The sequence below is a fragment of the Lactuca saligna genome, chromosome 4, assembly GCF_052625555.1.
Source record: "Lactuca saligna cultivar CGN05327 chromosome 4, ASM5262555v1, whole genome shotgun sequence".
Taxonomy (NCBI): Eukaryota; Viridiplantae; Streptophyta; class Magnoliopsida; order Asterales; family Asteraceae; genus Lactuca; species Lactuca saligna.
The window spans coordinates 62,504,548-62,521,742 of record NC_136420.1 but is presented as its reverse complement, the minus strand read 5'-3'; the positions used below and the strand labels follow the sequence as shown (position 1 = coordinate 62,521,742).

Here is a 17,195-nt window from a genome sequence, read left to right as displayed (position 1 = left end):
CTTACCAAGGTCCAAAAAAGGAATATGGGATGATTAATTCAATTGTAAAGCCTAAAAACCAAGTCATTCAAGAATACAACACTCTAAATTCATAAAAATACAAGAACATGGATGAGAGGAGAGAGGGGGAGCTCAATCTATGAAAAAGGAGGCTAGGGTTTGCTCCCAATGAGCTTTTTGACGTGATGGAGGTTGAAAATGAATTAACACATGAAGATTGGGCCTTCAAATAAGGGGGAAACCTAATCTTTTGGGAATCGGTTACATAGCTCATCTAGCATGTGATAACCTTCTTACCACGCCATGGAGATGCATTTCTTAGATTCCATTCTAACTTCAAGTTATCATAAATTCTTTGTTCTAAACTCATTTTCATTGTTCTTTATATGCACACAAATGTATTAACAAGCCTGATAATTCTATATAATCACTTTTGACTTGATAAATACATAACGTAATTCATTAATACATACAAAAGTCAAAACTATCACTTTTACCCACTTTACCCCTTTTAGCTCCAATACATAATCAGAGGCAAAAACTGTTTAACCAACATTATCAACATCTAATAAATGTCTAAATTTTATCCCTTGAAGTCCGAGACTTTTGCTTAATCAAATTATGGTTTGCAATATCGAAAATAGACACATCTCGAAACTGGATGTTATATAATATTTCACATTTACTTATATAACATCCAGTTTCGAGATGTGTCTAATTTTGATATTGCGGACCATAAGCTTTGGTGGTACTCCAGCAGGAAGTACCTCCGATCTATACAACCACCACCTCAGATCTAGGGTTTCGAATGAAGATCGATGTAGAGCCTGGTTTTGAACTGATATAGAGGCGAAAAATAACATATATGTTCTTCCTTTTATGTCGGTGATGGTGAGGGTGAAGATGGTTATGATGGTGTATAGATGTCGATGGCAGCGTGCATGTGAAGTGTGTTGGTTGGAGTGGAGGTCCGATGCTAACCAGGGGAAAGGGGGACAGATATATCAGAAGCGGTGGTTTGTGGTGATGGTTGCTTCGTCGATGGTGGCCCTTTCTCTCTAGCTCAACAACTCTACAGAAATGGAAGATGAAATGGTGGTGTAGGTGATATTAGGGTAGAGATTAAGAGATTGTGGTAGTGGACCCCCGTTTCTTTTTTAAATTTTTTATCAATAATAAAAAATATAGAAAAAAAATCACGAAAAGATATAGATAAGAAAAAAAAAATAGTATTTTTAGGTCTATTAACGTATCCCAAGACGAAGTGTGTATATTTTTATGATATAAAGGACGGTCCAAGTTAATTGAAAATAGGCACCAGACGTTTCGTTTGGCACCTATATGAGGGACCATACATGTAATTTACGCATAAAATAAGCATATCGTATTAAAATAAAACATTTCAAAACTGAGTTTCATAGAGTTTCAATGGAGTTTTGATTGTATGCACGTTCAAGGGTTGTCCATAGGTCTCGATAGGTTTAATGCCAATAATCTCATGGCTTCCTCTATTAAATAGGATTGAATAAGATGCATAATTGTTTCTTTTTTAAACCATAATGACTATCCATGATTGGGAGATTCCTTGTCTTCAAGAGCATGGGAGGGGGAAGATGAACCATCAATGTGATTTAGAAGTTTTTGATGAGAGAGAAAGGGATAAATTTGATTTCTCCATACAAGATAGTTGGAGGATGAAAGTCTAATAGTTAGCATAGAAAGACGAGTTGTCATTGAGTAGCCATTGAGATCGACAAACAGAGAAGGCGAGAAGAATAAAGGGAGGCAAGGGTAGTGTTTTTGTGAAAATGGATGGATCTTTCTAGGCTGATGCCATATGAGAGATACTAACCGCTTGTTTTTATTGATAATTTTACGAAGAATTATAACAGTATAAATACAAATAAACAAGGGAATACCAAAGGAAACAAAATCAATTTAAAATAAGGTAGATTATCCCTTCTCGTTAATAATAATAAAGTGTGGGGAGCGGTAGGGAAGTAATTTTTGTTTGGTGGGAGTTAATATATATGAATATAGTTTTAAGGCATCAATATCCAAAATCAAAAGATGATTACAGGGAAACTGAAGCCGGCCGATAGCCGTGGTTGCGAAGGTAGAGCAGATAAATAAAACATAACGTTGGTAAGTTTTAAAAAAATTTGCATAAAAACACAATAGTTTTCTTAAATATATATGTATCGTCTGTTCGTCTACGTTAGACATACTTGTTGGAGCATGTACATTTGCGTTGCAGTCAACTAAAAAAACAGATGCTTTTTGAGTTGCATCATATTAGTTGCCTCCTCCACGCCTAAGAAAATGTTTAATAAACCAGAATCTCCTCCTATATAAATCATGCACCGAAAGCCATGCACCAACTCAAAAACCTAAAACAGTTGGCTCTTCAAAGACAATCAGAAAGGCATCAAACGTGTAACCAATGGGCCTTTCGTCTCTCAAAATAATGCATCTTATCGCCTTTCTTCTTGCCGTAGGGATGTGGTCTTCAGGAGTTACGTGCCGAATGTTAAGTGATGTATCCATCTCTGAGAGACATGAGCTGTGGATGGTACGCTATGGACGTGTGTACCAGGATGACGCAGAGAAGAAAATGCGCTTCAACATATTCAAGGACAACGTGGAATTCATTGAATCCTTCAACAGTGCTGAAAACCAGCCTTACAAACTGGCGGTTAACAAATTTGCAGACCAAACAAATGAAGAGTTCAAAGCCGCTCGTAATGGATATAAGTTTTCATCAAACAAAAGATCAGCAAGAACAACACCTTTTAGGTATGAAAACGTGACTGCCGTGCCACCTAGCATGGATTGGAGAAAGAAAGGAGCTGTTACCCCAGTTAAAGATCAAGGCCAATGTGGTACGTGGCTAATGCAATCGTGGTTAAAAGAAACAACAAAAAACAACAAAAACATAAAAACTGATTTTTACAATAATGGCAATACGTAAATGTCGTGCTTATAATTTAGTGTTTTTTATTCTATAGGAAGCTGTTGGGCATTTTCAACTATCGCTGCAACGGAAGGAATTACTCAGCTCACAACCGGAAAACTAATTTCACTGTCTGAGCAAGAGCTAGTGGACTGTGACAGGAGTGGTGTAGATCAAGGATGCAATGGTGGGGAGATGGAAGATGGCTTTGAGTTTATCGTTAAAAACAAAGGCATCAACACCGAGGTGGCTTACCCATATCAGGCAGCAGATGGAACCTGCAACACCAAGGAAGAAGCTGTCCATGCTGCCACCATTACTGGGTATGAAAAAGTGCCAGCCAACAGTGAATCTGCATTGTTACAAGCAGTCGCTAATCAACCCATATCAGTTGCCATTGATGCCAGTGGCATGGGTTTCCAGTTCTATTCCGGTGGCGTGTTTACTGGGGATTGTGGAACTGATCTTGACCACGGTGTTACAGCAGTTGGATATGGAGTAACGGATGATGGAATGAAGTACTGGTTGGTAAAAAATTCGTGGGGTGCCAGCTGGGGGGATAGTGGATACATAATGATGCAAAGAGATCTTAGTGCCAAAGAAGGTCTATGTGGAATAGCAATGGATTCATCGTATCCAACTGCTTAGATCTCCAGTTTATGCATGCCTTTTATAAGTTATAACCTGAACGAAACACACAAAGCACAGCTATCTGCATGTCCATATGTATATTTATGTAATTATTGTATTCCGGTCCTTGTAATCTTAGTTACACAAATACTTGTTAATTAATATAAATCAAATATCCAATTTTTCTTCGTGTATTCTATATCTCAATACGGATATGCAGACGACACTTGTCCTGAATTGTCGTCCCTAAATGTAGCCCTATCCCAACAACTAGTCTCGCCATACCTCTTGCGAACTTTGACCAGGACCTCAATTCCGTCGGCAAAAGTGTGGTGGGAACGACAACAATATTGGCGGTATGCTAAAATTCTATACCCGCGACATGATGTCGGTATAGGTATCAAAAAAATATTTTTTTTCCATTTATTTTTAATTCATATGCCAGAAAAACAAATGACGTTGTTTTATGTATGCTATACCGACAACTTGTCATCAGCATGGCACGTGGCAATCCGCATAACAGGGCTATCCCGACGACTTGTCGTCGCCATAGATTTTTTTTTTTTTTTTTGTTTCAGCAAAAAGCGAAACGACAACATTTATTTGACCCTATACCGAAGACATGTCGTCGGCATAGGGGTTTAACCTAAAGAATGTGGGCAACATTCGTTCATTTGCACAGCGATGCAGCAAACTCTTTCTCTCTGACGAAAATCTGATTCCAACGGCACTAGCTGGCGATTAGCCTTAGGTAAACCTTTTCTACTCCTATTTCATTGAATATTGATGTGTGCTAATTATTTTTACCCCTAATTTTGGGGTTTTTTTTGGTGTTTAGAGGCTTTCACTAGTGGTGAAGCACCCCTGTCCGTCTTCCACCGCCTGAATCTTCCCCATCGTGAGTTGTTCACCGGCGCCCATCGTTCCAGGTTTTATCATTTACCACCCTTCGTATTTTATTGCACGAACACAACATCGATTTTGACAAGGGTGGTCCCCATCACAGCAAGAAGAACAAACACAGGTTATTTATTTTATTTTATTTTATTTTTTTGTAATTTTTATTGAAATTGAAATTGAAATTGATCCTCTTTTGATTATAGAATTATGTTTTTGGTATATGTGTGATTCTTGTTTTTTGTTTGGTATATGTATATTGTTTGTTTGGTTTGGTTTATACAAAATTGAAATTGTATGAAATTCAAATTTGTTTAGGTCATATGAAATTGTGGTTAAATATTATATGAAACTCAAATTTGTTTAGGTTCATATGAAATTGAAATTGTATGTATACAATGTTAATTTACTTGTTTAGGTTTATATAAAATCAAAATTTTGTATGATTGTGATCTTTGTTTAGGTTGGTATGAAATTTTATGTATAAAATGTAAATATGTATGGTTGTGTTATTTGTTTAGTTTATTAGCTTAAGTGAATAAAAGTATAATGCTATAACTGAAAAAATAATAAAATGTATATATATACTATAAATACAACATAATGATGATTGATAAGAGTTTTTTCTATATTTGAAAAAAAAATCTGTACATATATATATATATATATATATATATATATATATTAAAAGTAAAATGATGTAACTAAAAAAATAATAATAATATTCCGCTCATTTTTTCTTCAAACAAATGTTATTAATAGCAACATACATTTATTATCTTGTTTATTAAATTATTTTATTTTCATTTCTATTTGAAAGTTATAACATAAAAGAAAATAATAAAATCACATTGTTATTCAAAGTATGGTGCTAAAAAAATATATATTAAAAGTACAATGCAGTAATTGAAATATATATATATATATATATATACACACAATCTAATAACAATCGATAAGAGTTTTTTTTTTCTATAATTTAAAAAAAAGTAAAATGTGTATATATATATATATATATATATATATATATATTAAAAGTAAAATGTTGTAATTGAAAAACAAAAACAAAATAATATTACGTCCGTTTTTTTCTCAAACAAAAAGTCATATCATTTAACTATGTATACAATCTAATTTTTAAGTTAAAATCTTTGTCATTAAGAACAAACGTTACTAATAGCAACATAAACCAAAATATAAAAATATTTAAACTAATAAAAGTGCGTTTATTAAGAATAAAGTTTATTAAGTAAAAAATATTTAAACTACATAATTTATTAATAGCAACATACTTTTTTTTATCTTGTTTATTGAAGTATTTTATTTTCATTTCTATTTGAAAGTTATAACATAAAACAAAATAATAAAATCACGTTGTTATTAAAGTATGGTGCTATAAAAAAATATTAAAAGTACAATGATGTAATTGGAAAAAAAAAGTACGGTGCTATAAAAAAATATTAAAAGTACAATGATCTAATTGAAAAAAAAAACAAAATAGTATTTCGTTGTTTTTTTCTCAAACAAAAAGTCATACAATTTAACTATCTATACAATCTAATTTTTAAGTTAAAATGTTTGTAATTAAGAACAAACGTTACTAGTAGCAACATAAAACAAAATATAAAAATATTTAAACTAATAAAAGTACGTTTATTGAAAGTAAACAAAATATAAAAATATTTAAACTAATAAAAGTACGTTTATTGTAACTATGTATACAATCTAATTTTTAATAATGACACAGTAATGACGATCGATAAGAGTTGGATTCGTGAAAACCGAACGTCCCCAAAATTCTTAGAAGGTCTTAAAAACTTTATGGAGATTGCTAGGAAACATGTTGACTCTGAAGACAAAGTGTGTTGTCCATGCGTAAAGTGTGTGAATATGTATCGACAGTTGTTGAGTACGGTTTAAGCCCATATACATGACCGTGGGTTTCTAAAATCATATACTATATCGATTTATCACGGTGAGAAGCATTATGTTTCGGATTTGGGCTACAATTCGACACCAATAAACATTCCAACAACTAATGAGTTGTTTGATGTAATTGATGATGTTATGGCGGAACAAAATACAAATTAAGAAAATACAGATGATGAAGGATGAGGCATGGACTCAGAATTTGATGCTTTGTTTGACGAGCTCAATACTGAGTTATACCCTGATTGTGAGATGTCTTCTTTAAACTTTTTGGCAAAGTTGTTGCATATTAAAGTGATCAATAAGTGGACAAATAGTTCATTTGACCAGCTTGTAGAGTTGCTAAGAGTTGCTTTCCCGAAGAGCAAGATTCCAACTTCACACTATGAAGTTAAGAAAAAGTTGAGAAAGATAGGGTTAGGATATGAGTCCATCCATGCTTGCAAATATGATTGTGCTTTGTTTTGGAAGGAGAATGATTCCATGCATAATTGCCCGATTTGTATCGAGGGTAGATATGTGGACACAACCACAAAGGGGAAGCGAGTACCACATAAAGTGTTGTTTTACTTTCCTTTGACTCCAAGACTTCGATGGATGTATATTTCCAGATTCACAGCTAAAGATATGATTTGGCATAATACTAGAAGATCAACGGATGGTATGATGTATCATCGGTAGATGGGAAGTCTTGGCAAGAATTTGATAAGAGATATCCAGAGTTTTCCAAAGAACCTACAAATGTTCGTTTAGGTTTAGTTATTGATGGCTTTAATCCATTCGGCAACTTTAATAACAATTATAGTATTTGGCTGGTTATATTGACTACCTACAATACACCACCATGTATTCAATATGCGTGTGATGTTGTTATGGAGTATCAATGATTTCCCAACACATAGCAGTCTGTCTGGATGGAGTGGCCAAGGTTATTTAGCATGCCCTACTTGGAACGAAGACACATCTTCCATTTATGTGACCAACAAGATGTCTTATTGTTGGTCACATGCGATTCTTGAATATAAACCATAGTTAGAAGGAGAGTCTATTGTTTGATGGTCAATCTGAGACAAGACCGCGTCTTAGACGATTCAGTAATGCAACTATATTAAAGCAAGTAAATTGTCTCTCTGATCAAATTCCAGGGAAACGTCCTGATTATGGGGGCAAAAAAAGAAAGTATGACGATGAAAGAAAAAGAGAGAGTTAAATTGGATGAAACATCGTATCTTCTTTGAGCTTGAGTATTGCTCTTCCCTCGACCTAAAACACAATTTCGATGTTATGAATGTTTCAAAGAATGTGAATGAGAGTGTGCTGAATGTTGCACTGATGAACGATAAAAGCAAAGACAAAAAAGAAGCAAGAATTGACTTGAAAAATATGGGCATTAGACCAGATCAATGGACAAAGCACAAAGTCAAGCAGATGAAGAAACACAACAAGGATGAATACAAGAAGAAAGAAATACTCCCACATGCTTTTTACTCTTTCAAATCAATTGATCAACAACATTTTTGTCAATTCATTAAAGGAGTGAGACTACCTGATGGTTTTGGATTGAACTTTAAGAAGAAGGTTAATGATATTGAATCAAATTTGGTTGGGCTGAAGTCTCACGATCATCATGTACTCATGCAACGATTGCTACCTATAAGGGTTCAAGCATGTCTCCCAACAAATGTTTCAAGAACAATCATTGACCTGTGTACAATCTTTAAACAAAATTATGCATGGTCATTAGATGTTAACGACATGAAAAATGCCATAACAGAAGTGGTAAAGATCTTATGCAATCTTGAGTTGATATATCCTCCAACATTTTTCGACATAATGATTCATCTTATTCTTCATTTACCTGATGAAGACATTCTTGAAGGGCCTGTACACGTTAGATGGATGCATCCTTTTGAAAGATATATTAAAAAACTTAAAAATTATATCATAAACAAAGCCAAACCAGAAGGTTCAATAGCATAGGGTTATGTTGCAGACGAAGCATTGACATTCTACTCTATGTATCTTGAAGGTATACAAACTAAATTTAATTGTGCTGATAGATATGATGATCCCGACTTTCCAAAAAGGCAATTTTTTGTGTTCTCATCACAATGTCGAACAATGTCGGCCAAGAAAATCGTTGAACTTTGTAAAGAGGCCAAAAAATCATTGCATTGGATTGTACTAAACAATTACGATGAGGGTGAGATGAGAAGCTACAAATCGTAAGTCTCTGATCTATTAACTACCTTTTCGATAGTGTTTTAAATATTCTAATTATTTTGTCCGATATTCAGTGAATTAAAATTAGAATTTTCTGAAAGTGATATCAAAAAGGAATTTCCTTCATGGTTCAAAGAAAAGGTAAGTATGTTATATATTTATAATGTAAAACTAATTTATTACTTAAAAATACAATCTTATATTTCCTTACAGATTTATTGTTTCCAAAAAGATATGCCTTCGGATTGTACTGGGGAATTAAAGGAGTTAGCATACGTTTTGTTGCGTGCATATTCTTACACTGCGTGCACTGTAAATAGTGTCCGATTTGTCGTGAATAATCATGATCTCCAATGCACTACTCAAAATAGTGGTGTTGTTACATTCGGAGAAGACAATACACCATTCTATGGTCAATTAGAGGAGATCATAGAGTTGCATTATTTATATAATAAATCAATTGTACTCTTTCGTGGTAAACGGTTCAATGCGTCATTACGTAATGGATGTTTAAAGACTAAAAATAATATGATTCTTATCGATACCAGTCATGAATGGTAAGTCGGTAAAACGGGGTATGATGATCAACAATACATCTAAGCCACACAAGCTAAACAAGTATTTTATCTCCAAGATCCCACTCAAAACAATAACTGGAGAGTTGTGGAAAAGGTTCATCATCGAAAACTTTGGAATCATCCAAGTATCGGTGTTGTGAATGAGATAGATGTCGTGAACAACACTGTAGCACCTGGTTCCTAGAATGTAAATCTTATTTGAGTGTTTTCCATTTTTAGCCTTGGACTCAGCGAGTCATAGGTCCGACTCGCCGAGTAGAGCCGGGACCCAGGACACGTTTTAAGTTGGCAACTCGGCGAGTCCATATCCTGGACTCGGCGAGTCACTGCTGTTGGATGAAATCCTAAGTTTCAAGGGTTTGCACCCTATTTAAACTCTCATTCCGCCCCAATCTCGCCGCCATTCACCCTCAGAGCCCTATACCTTGTTCAAGAGTTGTTCCTTTGTGAGTTTGAAGCATTTGGTGTGCTCTCTTGAAGTTCTGGAGTGGGAAAAAGAGTAGATCAAGAAGAAAAAGAGGAGGTCAAGCATCTTTGAGCTTTCTCAGTGTGTTCCCTAAGGTATGACTCGATTTTCCCCTTGCTTTCATGCTTATAGTCCCTTATAGCTCCATTAAAGTCTTTCTTGAACCATTTCTAAGCTTGAGTATGTTTGGGGGTTCGTAATAAGCTGAGTAACCTCTAGATCTAGGCATGGTTGAGCTCCAGGAGCTCAGATCTACTGCCTTTATGGACCCATGTTGCATGAAAACCTTAGATCTACTCTTTTGGTGCATTTTGAACCCTAAAACCCTCATAGATGGATATTTACACGTAAAGTTGGAAACTTTACGTGTTATTCATGCTTTAGGAGCCCAAATCTACGAATGGCATGGACTGGATTCGAGCAAAATCGCGTTTATGGCTCTTGCATGAAGCAGACTCGGCGAGTCGCTCATCTGACTCAGCGAGTCTAGTCACGAGTCTCCGAGATTATCCCCTTTTAGCTGTGTTGAGTTGTGTAGTGAGTCCAGGGTGGACTCGGTGAGTTGGAAGCCAAAACTCACCCATAATGGAACTCGGCGAGTCGATGCCCAGTCTCGGCGAGTTCAAGGCAATCTCCTTAGATCAAGAACAGACTCGGCGAGTTGTTCATACAACTCGTCGAGTCACAGTATAAATTGTTCATCGAATGAAGATGAACTCGGCGAGTTGTTCATACAACTCGGCGAGTAGGATGAAGGACTTGAACATCAGTTTGGAAGGAGAACTCATCGAGTCAACGCCTAACTCGACGAGTAGAAGCAGAATCCAGGTCAGTCGTTTGGACAGGGACTCAGCGAGTTGGCGAGCCAACTCGACGAGTCGGGTCAACTGAAAGTTGACTCTGATTTTGACTTAGGGAATGATCAGGGGTAAAATGGTCATTTTACCCAAAGGACAGTTAGCAATATTTGGCTAAGTGTTTGGTGGGAATTTCAGCCGGAGGATTTCCGGAGCAGCAGCAGACAGACAGATTATTCCCACACAGATCAGCAGCTACTACGGGGTGAGTTACCTTCCAGTAGCGGTGGGTCTTAGGCCACAATGTCGGCCCACCGGTAGGAGATGTGTGATTAGATGATTGTCTTTGTGATATTCATCTAGTGTTGCTACTACCTGTGTTATGTTTATGTGTTAGTGACAGTAGGGGGAGATAGTCCCCCAGAACACCGGTCAATAGGGCCGAAGGGGCGGTCATGCCCAGCCATGCTAGATAGACTATGTGATATATGTATTATGTGGTAGTAGTAGGGGTGAAATAGTCCCCGGTATCCGGTCGAGAGGACCGAATGGGAGCCAGCACCCAGATATGCTAGGCAGTATCCGGTCGAGAGGACCGAAGGGGAGGCCAGCACCCAGATATGCTAGGCAGTATCCGGTCGAGAGGACCGAAGGGGTAGGTCGGGCACCCATATATGCCTGACAATTTATGTATGTTATGTGATTATATGGTATGTGGTACAATGGGGGAACTCACTAAGCTTTGTGCTTACAGTTTACAGTTTTGGTTTCAGGCACCTCTTCATCGAAGGGGAAACATCATGCACACACACTGGTTTCCGCATTTATTAGATTTCTCGGGGATTTATACTCTGATATTTCGATTGGTTGTATGATTTGGCTTTTAGACATGGTTTACGTTGTGATGTAGTTTGATCAAAGAATGTTTTTAATTATTAACGTTTTCTAAAGTAATGTTTTAAAAACGAAATTTTTGGACGTGAAATTTGGGTCGTTACAAACACTAAATCAACTAATTTTACCTTGGTTGTCAACTTAGGCATCTTACCTATGCAGACGACTTTAGGTGAAGTTGGTGAATCAAGCGTGGTTGCTAGGAGGAATGTTGTCCCTACTATAAACGATGACGATTTCATTAACGATGACAATGACAATGATGATACGTACTCTTCAGATGAAGAAATAAATAATGAAAACTATGACAGTGTTGATGATGTTGTACATGTATATTGTTCTAATGATGAATCTGATTGACATATGTTATTGTTATTATATATCATGATTGCTTATAATATTTGTTAAATTTTGAAATGTTGCATATTTGTAGCTTTATTATATATTCTGAATGTTTAAAATATTTGTTAAACAGGTGGCAGAAGTTCCAAGGGGACACGAAGGAGACGGTGGGGATAAACCTTCACACGGGGTTGCACGCAGTGTACCATCAGGTTGCCAATCTTGTAAGTTATATGAAATTTTTAAGTATTAGATGTATTAAAGTTTTAAATTTCTAAATTTCCAATTGTATATGTAAATATAGCACAATCGAAGAATATGAACGTGAATGTGGGTGGCAAAGGGAGAAACTTAAATTTGTATAATGAGTATGAAAAAAAAACAGGTGTAGGCCTTTCGATTTGACAATTGATATCTCCGGGCAGGCATATCGATTTATAGGGGACAACAGGCAAATGTTTGTCAGACTAATCTCAAATCTGGTAGGATGACAGGTACCGTTGCATTATCATACTTGGCATCGTGTTACTACCAAGTACAAAGATGATTTATATCCCGAGCTAGATGTAAGTATACATTATATTTTATATGTATTGAATTTAACATTTATTAAACTTTTTTTATTAATCAAATATGTTTTTTCTTTTGCAGACTTATTTTGATATTAATAGGTATCGAGGCACAAACTTGTGGTAACCCCTTCGAGCGAGTATCCAAACAAATATGCAAAGAGCTTATCGAGAGCACAAGTATCAGATAAAAAAACATTTTGATAGAGTTGGTGGATACCAAAATGTGGAAAGGGCATGAAGATATCCATTGCCTGATTGGACCGCTGAAGCTTGGAACGATATGATTGATTTGTTGTTTTTGACCGAGGAATACAAACGTACACCGGTCAAAAATAAAGTTACTAGGTCGAAACATCCGCACATAAGTGCTCACGGATGTAGACCCTATGTTCAATGACGTCATTTAGAGGTAATAAAATACATTAGTATTATTTAAAATTGTTATTGACATTTGTAAAAATATATTTATTGTTTTTTCACTTATTATAGGAAAAAATGGGAATCAAGCCGCTGCATATTGAGGGTTGGAGACAAATGCACTACAAAGAAGGTTCGGGTTGGTGTACAACTCGAGCACAAGAAGATTGGGTAAGTGATAAACGAAATGAATGTGTTGTTTAAATATATTATTATTAATTATAGTTTCTTGTTTAACGAATATTATTGTTATTATTTTAATATTTAAGTTTAGTTGTTTTTTTTAGTTAACGTATGTTAATTGTTTTCTTTATTTTAGGAGAAAATTCAAGAGGAATATGAGAAAATGCAAAACGAGATTGGGGAAGGTGGAGAAGTAAATGAGGAAGAATGTTTAGAACGTGCCTTTGGGATGAGACACGGACATGCTCGCGGGGTGTGTAGGCGACCAACCGCCAACTTCGTTTTAATTCCAAATGAACGATCTTCCACTTACAAATCGTCCTAATCTCAATCCCAATTTGCTGCACAAAAAATGTAAGAATATTTGCAACAATATAATGCATCATTGGCGACATGTATTCCGAACCTCCAACCACCACCATTTCCTAACTTTCTATTCAACTATAACACACAAGCAACTACCTCTCAACAATTTGTCGAAATGATGGAAGAAGAAGGAGAAGAAGAAGGAGGAGGAGGAAAAGAAGAATAAGAAGGAGGAGAAGAAGAAGGAGGAGGAGGAAAAGAAGAATAAGGAGGAGAAGAAGAAGAAGAATGAGAAGAAGCAGAAGGAGAAGATGATTATGACAATGATGGTTGATGTTTTTTTTTTAGTATTATGAATAATGTTACTTAACTACTTATTGTAATATTAAACTTGAATTTGATGTTTTGAATTTGAACAATGGTACCTAGTTAATGTATTTCAATTGATATTTGCTGCAATGTTTTTTGGATCTGTTAAAAATGTAGAAATTGTAATGTACAAAACATGTAAAGCTAAAAAAACAACTAGTAGCTATCCCGACGAAAAGTTGTCGCTATAGATCCATAACCAACAACCATTAAAAACATTATAGCGACGACATGTCATCTTAATAGCTGAAACCTTTCGCGATGACTTGTAGTTGTTATAGGTGTCCTGACGACATGTCGTCGCCACAGGTTTTTAATAAAACTTTATTTTTTTTTCCGAAAATATGGTTGACAAAAGTTGTACCAACGACATGTCGTCACAATAGGTGAAGCTATGCCGATGACATCTATGCCAACAACGTAATGGACCTATGCCGACACGCTTGTGCCGGCGATCCTTTGCCGACGACTTATCGTCGCCATACCATGTACCAACAACTTGTCATCTGGATAGGGTCTGAATTTGTTGTCGCCATAGGGTCTCATTGTTGTAGTGAAAACATGTTGGTTGGAAAGCCTCAAATCTTATACTCTAAACTCTCGTATATAATGAACTTGGAGAAGAGAACAAAACACTTTCTAATATGAAGTATAACTTGTGTACTTTAAAGTTGTAGAAAAAAAATCGCACTATTCATATCAAAGAAAGCCTATATAGGCCTACATGCATACATCACGTGGGAACAAACTAAATGCAGAAAAATACTAATCTAATCCAATGGTACATGGTATGAATTCTTCTTCTAAACCCGAACGTGTAAAACCCCAACATACATATCATTGAAATAGTCAAACCCCTTTACCCATTTTTCTTTATTCAAACTTTAAATAACGTAAACCAGTGATAAACTATTAACTAAAAACCTTAAAACTTATTAAACTAGCAGCCATGCATGTAAACCTGTGAATTAAACCTGATTAATCCCAACAATCACCCTCTTAATCAGGTGGCTCATTCACGGTTCATCATCCTCGCACCGGGTCAAGTGAAGCTCATCCTTTTTCTCCCACAATGAACATTCTGATATGTAATGTCCGAATGCATTACACTTGTAACACTTCACGTGACTCTTGTCCCATTGTACTTGACCATCTTCTCGACTTTTCCTGGATCTCCGACCTGCACCTCGGCCACGCCCATCGGCCACGCCCATAGTCTTCCTCATTCGAGTTTCCACAACCACAATGCTCTTTTTCTTTTGCTTTTTCATCCGAATTATCAAATAAAAGCTGATTTTGCTAGGGTTGGATCTTCTCAACTTTGATCCTTTCTTCATAAGCTTTAAGTCGGCCCACAACATCATCACCGATGGTCTTCAAATCTACAACCTGTTCTATAAAAGCCACCATATTAATAAAACGTTTTGGTAACTCATTAAGAAATTTCTTAACCAATTTTGTTTCTTTCATAACTGATCCAACAGTTTCTTTTTTTTTTTTATAGATGCATAAAAACAAAATAGTTTTCGTAAGTATTTACCTGTCGTAGCATGTACATTTATCGTTGCAGTCAACTAAAAAAGGATGCTTTTTCAGTTACATCATATTAGTTGCCTCCTCCACGCCAAAAAAAATGTTTAATAAACCAGAATCTCGTCCTATATAAATCATACACCGAAAGCCATGCATAAACTCAAAAACCTAAAACAGTTGGCTATTCCAAAACAATCCTGAAGGCATCAAACTAGTAACCAATGGGCCTTTCGTCTCTCAAAATAATGCATCTTATCGCCTTTCTTGTTGTCGTAGGGATGTGGTCTTCAGGAGTTACGTGCCGAATGTTAAGTGATGTATCCATCTCTGAGAGACATGAGCTGTGGATGGTACGCTATGGACGTGTGTACCAGGATGACGCAGAGAAGAAAATGCGCTTCAACATATTCAAGGACAACGTGGAATTCATTGAATCCTTCAACAGTGCTGAAAACCAGCCTTACAAAGTAGCGATTAACAAATTTGCAGACCAAACAAATGAAGAGTTCAAAGCCGCTCGTAATGGATATAAGTTTTCATCAAACAAAAGATCAGCAAGAACAACACCTTTTAGGTATGAAAACGTGACTGCCGTGCCACCTAGCATGGATTGGAGAAAGAAAGGAGCTGTTACCCCAGTTAAAGATCAAGGCCAATGTGGTACGTGGCTAATGCAATCGTGGTTAAAAGAAACAACAAAAAACAACAAAAACATAAAAACTGATTTTTACAATAATGGCAATACGTAAATGTCGTGCTTATAATTTAGTGTTTTTTATTCTATAGGAAGCTGTTGGGCATTTTCAACTATCGCTGCAACGGAAGGAATTACTCAGCTCACAACCGGAAAACTAATTTCACTGTCTGAGCAAGAGCTAGTGGACTGTGACAGGAGTGGTGTAGATCAAGGATGCAATGGTGGGGAGATGGAAGATGGCTTTGAGTTTATCGTTAAAAACAAAGGCATCAACACCGAGGTGGCTTACCCATATCAGGCAGCAGATGGAACCTGCAACACCAAGGAAGAAGCTGTCCATGCTGCCACCATTACTGGGTATGAAAAAGTGCCAGCCAACAGTGAATCTGCATTGTTACAAGCAGTCGCTAATCAACCCATATCAGTTGCCATTGATGCCAGTGGCATGGGTTTCCAGTTCTATTCCGGTGGCGTGTTTACTGGGGATTGTGGAACTGATCTTGACCACGGTGTTACAGCAGTTGGATATGGAGTAACGGATGATGGAATGAAGTACTGGTTGGTAAAAAATTCGTGGGGTGCCAGCTGGGGGGATAGTGGATACATAATGATGCAAAGAGATGTTAGTGCCAAAGAAGGTCTATGTGGAATAGCAATGGATTCATCGTATCCAACTGCTTAGATCTCCAGTTTATGCATGCCTTTTATAAGTTATAACCTGAACGAAACACACAAAGCACAGCTATCTGCATGTCCATATGTATATTTATGTAATTATTGTATTCCGGTCCTTGTAATCTTAGTTACACAAATACTTGTTAATTAATATAAATCAAATATCCAATTTTTCTTCGTGTATTCTATATCTCAATACGGATATGCAGACGACACTTGTCCTGAATTGTCGTCCCTAAATGTAGCCCTATCCCAACAACTAGTCTCGCCATACCTCTTGCGAACTTTGACCAGGACCTCAATTCCGTCGGCAAAAGTGTGGTGGGAACGACAACAATATTGGCGGTATGCTAAAATTCTATACCCGCGACATGATGTCGGTATAAGTATCAAAAAAATATTTTTTTTTCATTTATTTTTAATTCATATGCCAGAAAAACAAATGACGTTGTTTTGTGTATGCTATACCGACAACTTGTCATCAGCATGGCACGTGGCAATCCGCATAACAGGGCTATCCCGACGACTTGTCGTCGCCATAGATTTTTTTTTTTTTTTGTTTCAGCAAAAAGCGAAACGACAACATTTATTTGACCCTATACCGAAGACATGTCGTCGGCATAGGGGTTTAACCTAAAGAATGTGGGCAACATTCGTTCATTTGCACAGCGATGCAGCAAACTCTTTCTCTCTGACGAAAATCTGATTCCAACGGCACTAGCTGGCGATTAGCC

The 17,195-nt window shown here is 36.4% G+C and overlaps 2 pseudogenes; both read left to right on the top strand.

Annotated features, from left to right (window-relative positions):
• The first annotated feature begins 2,443 nt into the window (after window positions 1-2,443).
• LOC145039679 (senescence-specific cysteine protease SAG39 pseudogene) lies at window positions 2,444-3,601 on the top strand (annotated as a pseudogene).
• An 11,709-nt stretch (window positions 3,602-15,310) lies between these two features.
• On the top strand, window positions 15,311-16,468 carry LOC145039678 (senescence-specific cysteine protease SAG39 pseudogene; annotated as a pseudogene).
• Window positions 16,469-17,195: the final 727 nt, after the last annotated feature.